Below are 14,888 nucleotides of genomic sequence, written 5' to 3'. Positions count from 1 at the left end.
GCAGAAAGTTTGAAGTTAATAACTCATCTCCTTGTTCTTGACTCTCCCACATGTGAAAACTTCATAATATCTTCTTTATTTAGAAATGCAGTGTGGTAACAGGCCCTTATGGCCCAATGTGCTCTCACTGTCCAAGTACACCCATGTGGCCAGTTAACCCGTTTGTATTTAGACTGTGAGAGGAAACCGGAGCACCCGGAGCAAACTCATGCAGTCACAGGGAGAATGTACAAACTCAGTGGTGGGAATTGAACCCGGGTTCCTGGCTCTGAATAGTGTTACTCTAACTGCCGCCTTCAAATATCAACCCTGTGAAGCCCCTCAGATATTAAATATTTGAGTAAGTTCACTCCTCATTCTTCTGAACTCTAAGGAAAACAGATCCAACCCCTTTCACCTCCTTTGACAGGACAACCCTCTTACATGGGAATTAGCTGGTGAATCCCCTTTGGACTCCCTTCACCTAAAGTAGTTCAGTGAAACTTGACTCTAGCAAGCAGAGCCTTGAATCATAGCTGCGTGGATACATGAGGTGCAGTTCGGTCTAGTTAAATGAGTTGAAATACTTGTAATTAAAGTTTAAAATATCTAAACAAAAGCTCTCCTTGAAAGTATGCCACCAGTTCTCAGTCCCAGATACTTAAAAGCTCCTTTATAGCATCTTGTAATATAAAACCAGATGGAAAGTGGGAAAGGGCTTCTGAACAGAAATAGGCTCAGTTAATCCAGGTGACAAAGTGATGCAGAAAACATACATCACGGCATCTGCAGTCTCTTGTGGCTCCTTAACATATTAACGTTTCACAGCCAAATGCTCGTTAGGTGAAACTCTGTGGAGGCGACAAAGTACCACAGTACCATCTTCAGAATCAGAATCAGGTTTAATATCACGGGCATGTGACGTGAAATTTGTTAGCTTAGCAGCAGCAGTTCAAATCAATACATAATACAGTATAAAATAAAAATAAAATAATAATAAATAAGCAAAGCTTTTTATTCAGTATACTTTATACAGTATATGTATATTGAATAGATTAAACATCATGCAAAAAACAGAAATACCATATATTAAAAAAAAGTGAGGTAGTGTCCAAGGGTTCAATGTCCATTTGGGAATCGGATGGCAGAGGGGAAGAAGCTGTTCCTGAATCGCTGAGTGTGCGCCTTCAGGCTTCTGTACCTCCTACCTGATTATAACAGTGAGAAAAGGACATGCTCTGGGTGCTGGACGTCCTTAATAACAGATGCTGCCTTTTTGAGACACCTTACTACATTTGTCCTAAGTGTTATAATGTTAAAGCATTACATCCAGAGGGATTTGCTTAATGATGAAGGCTCAGGATTTTGGGTGGTGATTGGAAATGGCTCCCTCTACTGAGGTCGCATCATGTTAGTGGATTCAAAGACTGACAGGTCATGTGCTCTACCATGACACTTGTAGGACTGGGGTGTTGGGAGGGGTTTTTTTGCAATGAGGCAGAACGATTAAGAGTACTTGACAATGGTCCCAATCTAGTATAGCCTTGCCTAGGGGAATTAGTGAAAAGAAACTGCAGAAGTTGGAAATCTGAAGCAAAAGCAGAATATGGCATAAGAACTCAGCAGGGCTGGGTAGAGAGGAACAAGGTCAAGGTGTAAACACAAGAGATTCTGCAGATGCCGGAAATCCAGAGCAACACACACAAAAAACTAGAGGAACTCAGTAAGTCCGGCAGCATTTCAGGCCAAGATCCTTCATCAGGAACAGGACAGCCAGTCCCAATGAAGGGTCTTGGCCCAAACATAGACTATTTATTGACCTCCATAGATGCTGCCTGACCTGCTCAGTTCCTACAGCATTTTGTGTGTTGCACAGAGTCATGGTTTTGGGACTGAAATGGTTTGTCAGATCCCATCTGTTCTAGTAGTACCCTTCACTAGTGATCAATGAAACAACATGGTCTGAATTACCCTACGCAAGCACAAAAGAAGAGCTGCACAGCAGAATCCTACCCTCCTCTGTATCCCTAATGCAGAAATCGCATTAGATGCATAGCTGTGTCGCCATGGAAGGAGCTCATCCAAATTTCTGGAGCGGTGCAAAATAACCCAGAAGGCCAAATTTCACGCCAGAAACAAATCATATTCTATTCTATCCACCTGAAGGAATGTGTTAAACGGCTGACTTTGTAGGCCATTAATTGTTAAATATCTGACGCAGAAGAATCATGTTTCAGCTTTCCTCAGATGACACTGAACCTTGCCCACACGATCCATAACAGATTATAAATAGAATTTTATTCACTCCACTGAGCTGTGGTCACCTAGAAAGGACTATTAAACATAATGCCCGCTTAAAGCCTGGTCCATAAATACAAATGAGGCATCAAGGTGACACACCCCATCCAAGCAGCTGGCTTAACCAACCTCTTGTGTATAAAATTAAAATTATATAGGAGTGAGAGTGACTGGCAGCCAGCCCTGTTTTAATGACTTCACTTCTGCATTGAACCCAGCCACCCCCCTCCCCGCCCCCCGGTTTGGTTTTTGTCTGTGCCTCTGGCTAGTGCCCTGTCCTTGACCCTTGGAGTTTGGGGGTGGTGGAGGTTGAGATGAGTTATTGTCACATGCAGTGATGTCCCGAATACATTCCTGAATGAATGTGTTAACGATGTTGCCACACGCTGTAACCGGAACAATTCCTCACTCCCTCCTCCTCTATTGCTCTAAACCTACAACACCATGCTCAAGAATATCTTCGAGTCCAATTACATCCGTGAAACCAATTACAAACCCAAACTCAATCTTGACAATATTATATTAACAAAGTGCACGTTTTTGAAAAGCAGAGCCTGCTGCAATTTTGCTCCACAAGCAAGGTTTTACAAACAAGAGAAAACCTGCAGATGCTGGAAATCTGAGCAACACACACAGAATGCAAGGGGAACTCAGCCGGCCAGCCAGCATCTATGGAAAAAAGCACAGTCCACATTTCGGGCCGAAACCTTTCAGAAGGAATGGAGAAAAAAGCATTTTGTGTGCGTGCTGTTTTACAACGTGATTCTGTTTTAAATCCAACTGAGTTGTGCTTCAGGGTGATCTAAGAGATTAGCTTTACTTGTCATATCTACATCAAAACATACAGTGCATTTACAACCAACACAACTGATGGTGTGCTGGCTGGGGCATGCTTCCAATGCCAACACAGCATGCCAGCACCTCACTAACCCAAATCCATTCACCTTTGGATTGTGGGAGGAAGCTGGAGCATTCAGAGGAAACCCCGGGGTGACGGGTGGAACTCATTACGGACAGCGATGAGAACTGAACCCATATCTTACAGTTAGAGCTGTAAAATGATTGCTAACCACCACGCTAGGAACCTGAGGGGCACCTGTAACTAACTAGTTCAGTTGGCTGATGAGCATTGAGCCCAAGTGTGCAACCATCACTTCCAAAAGTTAGTTGCCAAGAAAAGTAAGTTGCATCTTAAAGGGAGTGTGAGAATTTAAGTAAATACATGGGCCATTTTGCCTCACAGGAATAGTGAGCCCTTCCAGGTCAAGTATGACGGGTCTAAACATTTAAAAGTGTGGGTTCTTCTCTCACAATTCCAGAAGTCCAGGGGACATGCACAAGAATAACCCAGGGAATGAAAGAGTTAACACATGAGGAGCATTTGATGCCTCTGGGCCTGTACTGACTGGAGTTTAGAAGAATGAGGGAGGGATCACTTTGAAACCTACCACATACTGAAAGGCCCGAATAATGTGGTGTGGAAAGGATGCTTCTGATAGCGAGGGAGTCTAGGATCAGAGGGCATGCCTTTAGAACAGAGTTGAGGAGGAATTTCTTGAGCCAGAGGGTGGTGAATCTGTGGAATTACTTCAGATGGCTGTGGAGGCCAAGTCACTGGGTATATTTAAAACGGACCTTGATAGGTTCTTGATTAGTAAGAGCATCAAAGAGTGCAGGATGAAGGCAGGAGAATAGGGTTGAGCGAGACTATAAATCAGCTATGATCAAATGGCAGAACAGAGGCTGGGATTTCACCAGAGTTTCTGTCAGATGGTTGGGGGTGTGCTGGTGTAAAGTGGTGGCAGGGGAGGCAGGGATCGGATCAGCAGATGGTTGGGGTTGAGGGATAAGGGCTTGCTGGTGTAAAGTGGTGGCAGGCGAGGCAGGGACCAGATCAGCAGATGGTTGGGATTGAGGGATAAGGGTTTGCTGGTGCAGAGTGGTGGCAGGCGAGGCAGGGACCAGATCCGCAGGCAGGTGGGTTTGGGGTTATGTGGGTGGAGGAATTGAGCAGAGAGTCTAGAGGCCAGGAGATGGATTGGGAGGGGTGATGCAAAGGGTGGAGTGGGATGGGCACAGGCCAGGAAGTTGGTGGTAGGGTTGGTCTCTGGGGCTTGTTGGGCCATTTAATGCAAGTGGCTAACATCAGGCCTCCTAACAGATTAAAATTTAGTACCTCAGAAGCACATCCTGACAAAGTTCTTCAGTAACGTATCAAAAGGAGTGTTTTACGGGATATGAGATTGTTCCATACAGACACAGCAAGGGTGACCGTGTCAAAAGGATTTACAAAGTGATGAGAAACAATCGGCGAATTATCTATGTTTCCTTCAGTGAATAAAAGAAAACAATTTTCAGTCACTTAATGCATAACCAAATGTGTAGACAGTGAATGTTGTCTAGAGAGATCTGCAATTTGTCGAAATTAATTCTGGTGTGGAGAGGACTCGTTCACTTGTATATTAGACCAACGGCAGCCATATTTGCAATGCAGGCTGTAGTAACAAGTGAGTGGGTCATTGACAGACATCTTCTGTTTTTTTTCAGGCTGGTTCCCACAACAATTTGTCAGTCCCAGCTTAAGCCCATCCAGAAAACAAACTCCTCAGCTGCTAATGTGAATGCCTTTATAAAATAGTCACCACATGACTTATGAACACCAGGACCACACTGGCACCGATATTCGCTGTGATTCTAACTGTTACTTTGCAGCATGTTGAAGAGATTACAGATTATTCACACAGAGACATCAGGCCCCAGAGAAACAATTCCCTACCAAGATGTAAACCTCCAGTTGTGGAAGTCAGTGAAGTAAAATAACTTGACAGCTGAGTAAGCATATCCCATCTGTCCCCAGTAATCTGTTACTTACAGCATTGTCTCTCAGTGATTTAAAAGGGCAGCTATCCTACAAAATAAAGCACATTCTGACCTATTAATAAAAACACACTTCACAGATTTCAGTTCATTTCACTGCTTTCTAATTGATATGTTTATCTTTGGCATATTGAAAAGGGTGAATACAGCACTGAAGGTGTATTTGAATGCATGCAGTATATGGAATAAGGTAGATGAACTTGCAGTAAGGACCCCCATTACCCAGAACGTGCCCTCTTCTCATTGTTGCCATCATGAAGGAGTACAGAAGCCTGAAGGCACTCACTCAGTGATTCAGGAACAGCCTCTTCCCCTCTGCCATCCGATTCCTAAATGGACATTGAACCCATGAACGCTACCTCACTTTTTTATATTATTTCTGCTTTTGCACTATTTTTAACTATTATATATATATATACTTACTGTAATTGAATTACTTAATTTTTTTCTTTCTATATTTTCATATATTGAATTGTACTGCTGCCACTAAGCTAACTAATTTCGAATTTCACAACATATGTCGGTGATATTAAACCTGATTCTGATTCTAATCATCCCCTCAAAACTAATCAGTAACTTCCCAAACCTTGGCTGCAATACTTCCTTGTGCAATTGAATCCTCGATATCCTCACAGTCAGTTTGGATGGGCAACAACATCTCCTCCACGATGCCCATCAGCACAGATGCATCACAAGGCTCCCGCTCCACTCACTTTACACTTATGAGGGTGGCTGAGCACAGCTCTAATGCCATATTCCAGTTTGCTGACAACACCACTGTCAAGGGCCAAATCAAAGGTGGTCATGTATCAGCATGTTGGAACGAGATTTAAATCCGGCTGAGTGGTACCATAACAACAACCTCAACGTCAGCAAGACCAAGGAGCTGATTATTGACGTTAGGAGAAGGAAAACAGAGGTCCATGAGTCAGTCCGCATTGGAGGATCAGAGGTGGACAGGTCAGCAACTTTAAACTCCTCGGTGTTATTACTTCTGAGGGCCTGTCCTGGCTTCAGCACGTAAATGCAATTCTGAAGAAAGCATGGCAGCGCCTCTACTCCCTTAGGTGTTTGCTAAGATTTGGCTTGACAACTAAAACTTTGACGAACTTCTATAGATGTGTAGTGGAGATTATATTGACTGGCTGCATCACAGCCTGGCGTGGAACCACAAACAAACAGGACAAGTAGAAGATATCTGTACTCTACTTGTGAAAGGACTCAAGATTACGAAGTACAGGAGCCTTAGATCCCACAGCACCAGCTTCGGGAACAGTTATTACCCTGCAACCATCAAGCTCCTGAACTGGAATGGATAATTTTCACTCACCTCAACTCGGAACTGATTCCACAACCTACAGACTAACTTTTAGGGACTCTACTACTCATGTTCTCAGTATTATTTATTTATTTGCACTATTTGTCTTGTTTTTATGTATAGTTTTCATAAATTCTCTTGTATTTCAAAATCTTCCCGTAAATACCTGCAGGAAAATGAACTTCAGGGTAGTACGTGATGTCATATACAGACTTTCATTGTAAATTTACTTTGAGGTTAAATTTAAAAAAGAGTAAATAACATTTCATGCCACTGTTTTTAAAGTTAGACATGATACATTTTACTGTTTGGGAATTAAAGTCATAACTGAATAATTTTGGGACCATCAAATTACAGCATCTTAATGCCTTCAATGTTCCTTTCTTAGCTCTGCAACCCCCAGACTTCATTTCCTTTGTGTCTAATCAGATTCTCTGTCTCTCTATCTCGTATAAGATCACCTTCATCTTCTCCTTCCCACAGGGACACAGGAGTAGAATCCTCCAGCGACAGCAGAAGTGATTATTTTGTTACTGCGCTGAAGCCTTGTCCCCCATAATCAGCTGCTTCTTTCCTCAGCAATCACTTCCCTACCATTCTGACTCTGCAGCTTCCAGCCAGCTTCTGAAGTACTGTTCAAACACATCAGAATCATCAAGGATCACAGAATGCCATGAGGGAGAAGGTTGTCTGTATATAAATTACATCAGTGCACACCCGAACCCTCTGCAATAAGAAAGAGGTTATTGTGTTGTGTTACAGAGCTGGAGTTCACTTGCACAAAGGCTTTGACTTTCAATGTCGCAGGATGATAAGCCATAGCAACTGCAAATCTCATGGGAGGGTAACCAATTTTAGACAATCAAAGTTATGGTATTACTGCCGAGATGGAGCTTCTTCAATGCCTCAGGTAATGCTTACTGTGGTCCAAAACATCTGCTGATTCAAATGCTGCTACTGTGCTCATTAAGCTTGATTTCCATCCAATCAACCACGTCATTTTCCATTACTGATTCTGTTCTTTATAAACTGGGTACAAAGAGTAAATCTTGTCCTGAACAATCTAATGCAGAACAATGATTATTACTGAAGAAAGAGAGTGCTGAACCTGGAGTTTCTAAACGTGGCAAAGCCACATTTTGACAAAGATCGATTCATGTCTGAGACGCCCAGCATTCATCCAATCCAAATCTTTGCAACGTAGCACAAACAAAATTCTGAAGGAACTCAGCAGGTCTGACAGCATCCATGGAGAGGAATAAAGAACCAATGTTTTGGGCCAAGACCTTTCATCGGACTGGAAAGAAAGGGGGAAGAAGCCAGAATAAGAAAATGAGGCAGGTGAAGGAGAACAAGCTGGAAGGTGATAAGGTACAGTCAGGTGAGGGGAAGGTGAGTAAGTGGGTGAGTAAAATTTATCATCGAAGTACATACTGGAGATGTCACCACATACAACCCTAAGATTCTTTATTTTTGCAGATATTACAGTAGTTGCAAGAAACACAATAGAATCAAAGACCACACCTAACAGGACACACAATCGCCAATGTGCAAAAGACAACAATCTGTGCAAATATACAGAAAGAAAAAATTATATTAACACAGTAATTATCAGAAATAGTTAAAATATCAGCAAATTCAAGACTATAAATGCAGAAATGTCAAGAGAAACCAGAAATAACACAATATATTACAAGATCCCGCACCAGTTTAACTCAATCTGATTACTTATACAGACACAATCAAGTGGCAAACATCATTCACTAAAATCTTGCTTTAAAATACAAACCCATAAGACACACAATAGCTTACTATAATACAAGCCTGATCCAGTTTTAGGGTCCTGCAACTTATATTACAATCCATCCATCTTTACCATCCAGATATAATAATACAGGATAAACAGGCAAGAACTTCTTTCTTAATAGATATAGCCATTCCAAGCACACATAACATACAGAAATCAGTAAGTGAAAAGTACCAGAAATATGCTGAATTAAAAGACTATGGAACATGAACAGGTATACATTGTCCCAATAGTAATATCTACAACTGGTATCATCCCAAAGTCACTGCACAATGGCATTAAACAATTAGACCTTCACATCAATATTTATGAAAGCCACAATACTAAACACCACTAAAATAGACCAAAGGTTCTGAGCAATTGAGAACTGAGTGTGCTTGCATTACGCCCATACCTCAGGTTTTACCAGCTTGAGCTGAGAAAAAAATAAAAATACAATAATAGGTAGATAGATAGATAAATAATTGATAAATATCAAGATCATGAGATGATGAGCCTAGAAACTGAGTCCATAGTTTGAGGACAGTTCAGTGATGGGGCAAGTGAAGTTGAGTGAAATTATCCTCTCTGAGTCAAGAGCCTGATTGTTGACGGGTAATAACTGCTTCTGAACATGGTGGTGTAGGTCCTGAGGCTCCTATATTTCCCTCCTGATGGCAGCAGCGAGAGGACAGTATGGCCTGGATGGTGGGGGTCTTGATGATGGATGCTGTTTTCCTGCAAGAGCACTCCATGTAGATGTGCACAATGGTGGTGAGAGTTTTACCCGTGATGTGCAGGGTGCATATCCACTACTTTTTGCAGGCTTTTCCATAAGACATAAGAGCAAAATTAGGCCACTCAGCCCATCAATTCTGCTCCACCATTTCATCATGGCTGATCCATTTCCCTCTCAACCCCATTCTCCTTCCTTCTCCCCCATAACCTTTCACCACGTGACTAATCTAAAACTTATCCCTTTGCAACTTGGATTTTTGAATTTTCTCCCCATATAGAAAATGGTCTATGCTTTTACTCCTTCTGCCAAAGTCCATGACCATACACTTCCCAACACTGTATTTTATTTGTCACTTCTTTACCCATCTCCTAACTGGTCCAAGTCATTCTGCAGCCTCCCTGTTTCCTCAACACTACCCACACCTCCACATATCATCTGCAAACTTGGCCACAAAGTCATCAATTCCGTCATCCAAATCATTGACATACAGCATAAAAAGAAATGGTCCCAACTCTAATCCCTGCAGAACACCACTAGTCACAGGCAGCCAATCAGAAAAGGCTCCCTTTATTCCTACTCTTGGCCTCCTGCCAGTCAGCCAATGCTCTAGCCAAGCTAGTATCTTTCCTGTAACATCATGGGGTCTTATCTTGTTCAGCAGGCTCACGTGTTGCACCTGTCAGAGGCCTTCTGAAAATCCAAGTACACAACATCTACTGATTGTCCTTTATCTATCCTGAATGTTATTTCCTCAAAAAAGTCCATTCAAGGGCATAGATATTTCTATATCAGGCCATGATGCAACCAATCAATATACCCTCCACCTCACATCTATACAATTTGTCAAAGTTTTAGATGACATGCCGAATCTTCGCAAACTTCCAAGAAAGTATAGCCACAATGACACTTACATAAATGCTGGTCCCAGGACAGATCCTCTGAAATGAAAACACTGAAGAATTTTAAGTTGCTGACCTTCCCTACCTCCAATTCCCTGATGAGAACTGGCTCATGGTCCTTCAGCTTCCTCTTCCTGAAGTCAACAATCTTTGGTACCTTGGTCTTGCTGGTGTTGAGTGACAGGTTGCTGTCATAGCACAACTCAGCCTGTTTTTCCATCTCCTTCCATAATGCTGATTCATCACCACCTTTTATTTGGCCAATGACTGAGGTGTTGTCAGCAAACTTAAGTGTGGCATTGGAGCATATGGCAAAGTGATCTGTTTTTACCTTCCAGACAATTTGAATGTATTTTCAAAAATGTATAACTCTTTTCTTAAATCCACAGACTGTGTTTTCTAAAGAGGCTCTCATGCACTGTTGACTTGAAGCTCATTAGTCAACTGAACTAATTGATTTCAGGTCTTCCTCAGGTTCCTGATCCGAACAGTTCACATTTCAGATAAGGGAGAATCTAGAACCAAAGGGCACAGCTTCAGAATAGAAGGATGTTTCTTTAGAACAGAGATGAGGAGGAACTTCTTTAGTGAGAGGGTGGTGACTCTGTGGAATTCATTGCCACAGACAGCTGTGGAGGCCAAGCATTTGGGTATATTTAAAGCAGAGGTTGATAGGTTCTTGATTTTTAGGGGTGTCAAAGGTTACGGGGCGAATGCAGGAGAATGGGGTTGAGAGGGAATGAATGGTGGAGCAGACTCAATGGTCTAATTCTGCCTGTATGTCTTATGGTTTCCAATACAAACCCACCCAATCCATAACCGCAAACCAGCCACCTAACCAGCCATTCACCTTCACCTGTCAGTAGTCACCAGCGTTGGAGTTATAGAGTCACAGAGCAATTCAGCACAGATACAGGCCTTGCAGTCCAGTGATGCATGCTGACCAGAGTGCCATCCAGCTAGTTTCAATTTCCTGTGCTTGGCCCATACCCCCCTAAATCCCACTCCTCTGTGTACCTATCCAAGTGCTCCTTAAAGGATACCAATGTACCTGCCTCTACCATTTCTTCTGGCAGTTCGTTCCATATACTCATCACCCTCTGCATGAAAAGTTGCTACTCAGATCCTTTTTCAGTTATCGACATCATGAGAAGCAGCTTCTGCCTGATATATAAAATCTAGTTTGTCAATCCATTATGAAAGTTTCCACAGCATATTCTGCATGGGTAACAGGTTATATAATTCCAATGACTCTGACTGTCAGTTTGTTGGGTTAGTTATTACTTTTTGGTCTCAGTGAATAAGGGTATGAAGTACAATTCTCTGCTGTGAAACTGTAAAGAAAAATAGTAGAGTGATGTGGAACATTAGTACACGTTGACAGTGGATTAATCATTTAGGTTTTCAGCGTTCTCACTCATCGTTCATGGATGACGCAAAATCAGGAGATGTTGATAGTGAAACACAGAAACATAGAAAATAGATGCAGGAGTAGGCCATTCGGCCCTTTGAGTCTGCACCGCCATTCAGTATGATCATGGCTGATCATCCAACTCAGAACCCTGTACCTGCCTTCTCTCCATACCCCCTGATCCCCGTAGCCACAAGGGCCATATCTAACTCCCTCTTAAATATGGCCAATGAACTGGCCTCAACTGTTTCCTGTGGCAGAGAATTCCACAGATTCACCACTCACTGTGTGAAGAAGCTTTTCCTCAACTCGGTCCTAAAAGGCTTCCCCCTTATCCTCAAACTGTGACCCCTCGTTCTGGAAAACTTTTTGAAGCAAGTTATCATAAACTACCAGGGAATCTTGATCACTTAGGGAAGTGGGCCAATGAGAGGCAAATGGATTTCAATACAAATAAATCTGAGATGATGCGTTTTGGAAAGTTAAACCAAGATAGGATTTATACTGTGAATGGTAAGCATTAGTTAATATCAGTTTGGTGCCTGGTTTTGTGCTGGAGTTGGGAGTGGTGAAGGGATGTAACCATCTCGAACTTCCAGCACTTATTCAGCAGATGATCAGCTCTAGCTTTAGGAGCACAGTGAATAGCTGAAAATGGCCATTTGGGCTATTTTTCCTTGGACCTCCAACCAACTCACTGGCAGGAGAACTTGTGTGCAATTGTGAGGCCTGTTAATTTCAGACTCCTTGTTGAAATGTAGAGCATTGCCCTGTCCTATCTAGGTCTGAGATCTGAGGTTTTGTACTCTGAGTATATATTCCAGCAGAATACATGTGGAAACATTAGTTGTCCTTCCTTGACTGGCATTTTATCTCGTGGTCTGGAAGTGTTCCTTCCATATTTTGCCAGCTCTTTAGAGATGGCTCAGTGCAAAAGATAGCTCCTTTTGGCCGCTTGATCAAGGATCAACTTTATCTGATCTACGTGGATTTGTTTTAATTCACTTACTGTACATATATTATAAATTTGTTCAGGTGTGTTAGCATGACATGCAACAAAAATAACAATATTCAACAATTCTAAAGAATAGACAATTATATAAAAATAAGTTGTTGGTAAAGTATGGATATGGAATATCATGTGTAAAAATACATCAATACCAGCTTATACTTACAATGTAAACTGTTTTATAAAAAGTGCTTTGAAGTGTTTATAATGCAGTGCAGTGACTGAGGTAATAGACCAACAGGCTTGGAGGGGTTAACAAGGGTTAAATCGGTGGGTTACTGGCAGCACAGCTCAAAGGGCCAGAAGGGCCTATTTCATACTGTATCTCTAAATAAAAAAATAAATTAAATAAAATAAGAATGGTTGATCAGATTAACTGCCTGGAGAAGAAATGGTGTGAAGTTTTTGTTTTAAGAGCGCTATGTTGGCGTGAAGATGATGTAACTTTGAAGAAACTTTTAAAATGGAGCGAAGCTTTTGTTTTAAGAGCCCTGTGCCTTACATGTACTCTTCAGTTTCTGTGTTTCAATAATGTTGGTACACGATAACATTCGAGTGCACTACTGAAGGAGTGCTGTGTCGTCAGTGCGGCTACTTTTATAACTGAGTTGCTAAATCAGAATGTTGGACAATATCTAGTAACATAAGGAAACAAACTGAAGCAGTGGAGATGTGGTTTTTGAGGAGGATGCAAAGAATATCATGGATGAAACGAAAATCTAACGTGGATGTCATGAACAGAGCAAGCACAAAAAGAGAAATAATGTATGAGATCATGAAAAGGCAACGTAACTTCATTGGACATGTGACTAGGAAAGAGGAGTTAGAATGCACGGTAATTATGGGAAAGATTGAAGGGAAGAAAGCAAGAGGAAGACAAAGACAAATGATGATGGAGACAGCAGCCAGAGAACTGGAAATGAATACCAATGAATTGATCCACTTGACCCAAAACAGGAGTGTGTGGGCCATGGCAGTCAAAGCTCAAACTGGGCACGACACCTGATGACGATGATGAAATCAACATTATCTTATTATCACAATGTTTCTAGTGGGACTTTGTTGTGTACAAAATTGGCTGCAATATTTCCCAGATTGCAAACCACCACACTTCAGCGGTGACAGTTTAGCAACATGCTGCTTTGAGGTTATGCTGTCTAAATACAATTAATTCCCTTCTGTCTACCTTGGTTGCAGTCACTGGCAAACGCAGAGATTCAATCCCAGCTGTTGGCAGCTGCAATGTCGCAGTTATTGGTGCATAACTCCGCTCTGGATGAATTAATGCAGAAAGCAGCAATACTGAAGAGTGGTGTAAGAAGTCAATGCTTTAATTCCTCATTACTGACAATAAGTTGGCTCAAGGTCTGAAGGAAACAGCTCAAAAAGTCCAGAAGCATCTATTTACAGGCAAGGTGCACTCCAGCAGTAAAGGCACCCAAAATTATTATGGTTTATTTTAATTTATTATATAAAATGTTGGTCAGTAATGAGGCTCATGAACAGTGTCAACAGTCAGATCTGCCACAGTTCAGTCATGCTGTGGAACGTACTGGGAATCAAAACCTACGCCCTTAGTTTTGTGATGTGCCCAGAAGGAACATCAGGGAATCAGCTCTGGTGATGAAATGAAAAATAACCAAACAAAATAAAAATTCTCTTGGTGTGAACATCCTGAATCAACCCGTCCTGTGTTCAGACATCTCTCACACCTACCTCAATGGTGTGAGCTTATGCACAGACAGGGTTATTTTAAGACTGCCAATTTGTTGGAGTGATTAACAACCTCAAACAACTGTGCAGAGAGTAAAAACCCATCTACAAAACAGTCCCACTTCACACAAAACAACATAATTGGATATCTTTCCACTGATGCCATCATTTAAACCTCTCTCTATCATTCATGTCAATTAACCAGGTACCTGGATGATGATCAATCAAATCTAAGGCACTTATATCACAGAGAGAAGTACAGTTATGAGCTCTGCAGCTTAGACCATTATTCAGGGCGTAACCACGCAAAGAGATTGCCATGTTTTAGATGGGCCAGTTGCCCAGGGAAACAGAAGAATGGAAGCACAAAGTGAACACTTGTTCATCAGTGTCAGGGATGATCCGCAAAATTCAAGACATGATTACTTTCCTGCTTCTCCTATAACATTTCTCACCCCCTCAACAAGATTATCCCCTCCCCCAGATTTTCCAGATCCCCATTTGCCCAGCTTACCTTCAAAACACCACTTCCCCTTCACCAAGGCCATCATTTCACCCTTGTCTCATACCTGAATATATTACCCTCTTTTCTCTGGTTCTCTGTTCGTGCACTGAACAGGTTCAGGTACATATCTGTGTAACTTTCCTGTGTAGTATATAGAGAGATCCATTTATAGCCTCTTCATTTCTTTATTTTTTACCTTAGAAATACAGCATAGTAATAAGCCCCTCTGGCCCAATGAGTCCACACGTCCCAATTACATCCAACTGACCAATTAACCTACTAACCTGTCTTTGGAATGTGGGAGGAAACTGGAGCACCTGGAGGAAACCCATGCAGTCACGGGGAGAACAACAG

The 14,888-nt window shown here is 41.9% G+C and overlaps 1 protein-coding gene across 6 annotated transcripts in view; it reads right to left on the bottom strand.

Annotated features, from left to right (window-relative positions):
* Positions 1 to 14,888, bottom strand: part of LOC134338347 (oxysterol-binding protein 2-like) — a 362,830-nt gene that overhangs the window by 136,152 nt on the left and 211,790 nt on the right. The gene's annotated exons all lie outside the window — the stretch shown is intronic.

This window comes from Mobula hypostoma, chromosome 27 (assembly GCF_963921235.1).
Source record: "Mobula hypostoma chromosome 27, sMobHyp1.1, whole genome shotgun sequence".
Taxonomy (NCBI): Eukaryota; Metazoa; Chordata; class Chondrichthyes; order Myliobatiformes; family Myliobatidae; genus Mobula; species Mobula hypostoma.
The sequence above is the reverse complement of the archived record's forward strand: the minus strand, read 5'-3'. Positions and strand labels throughout refer to the sequence as shown.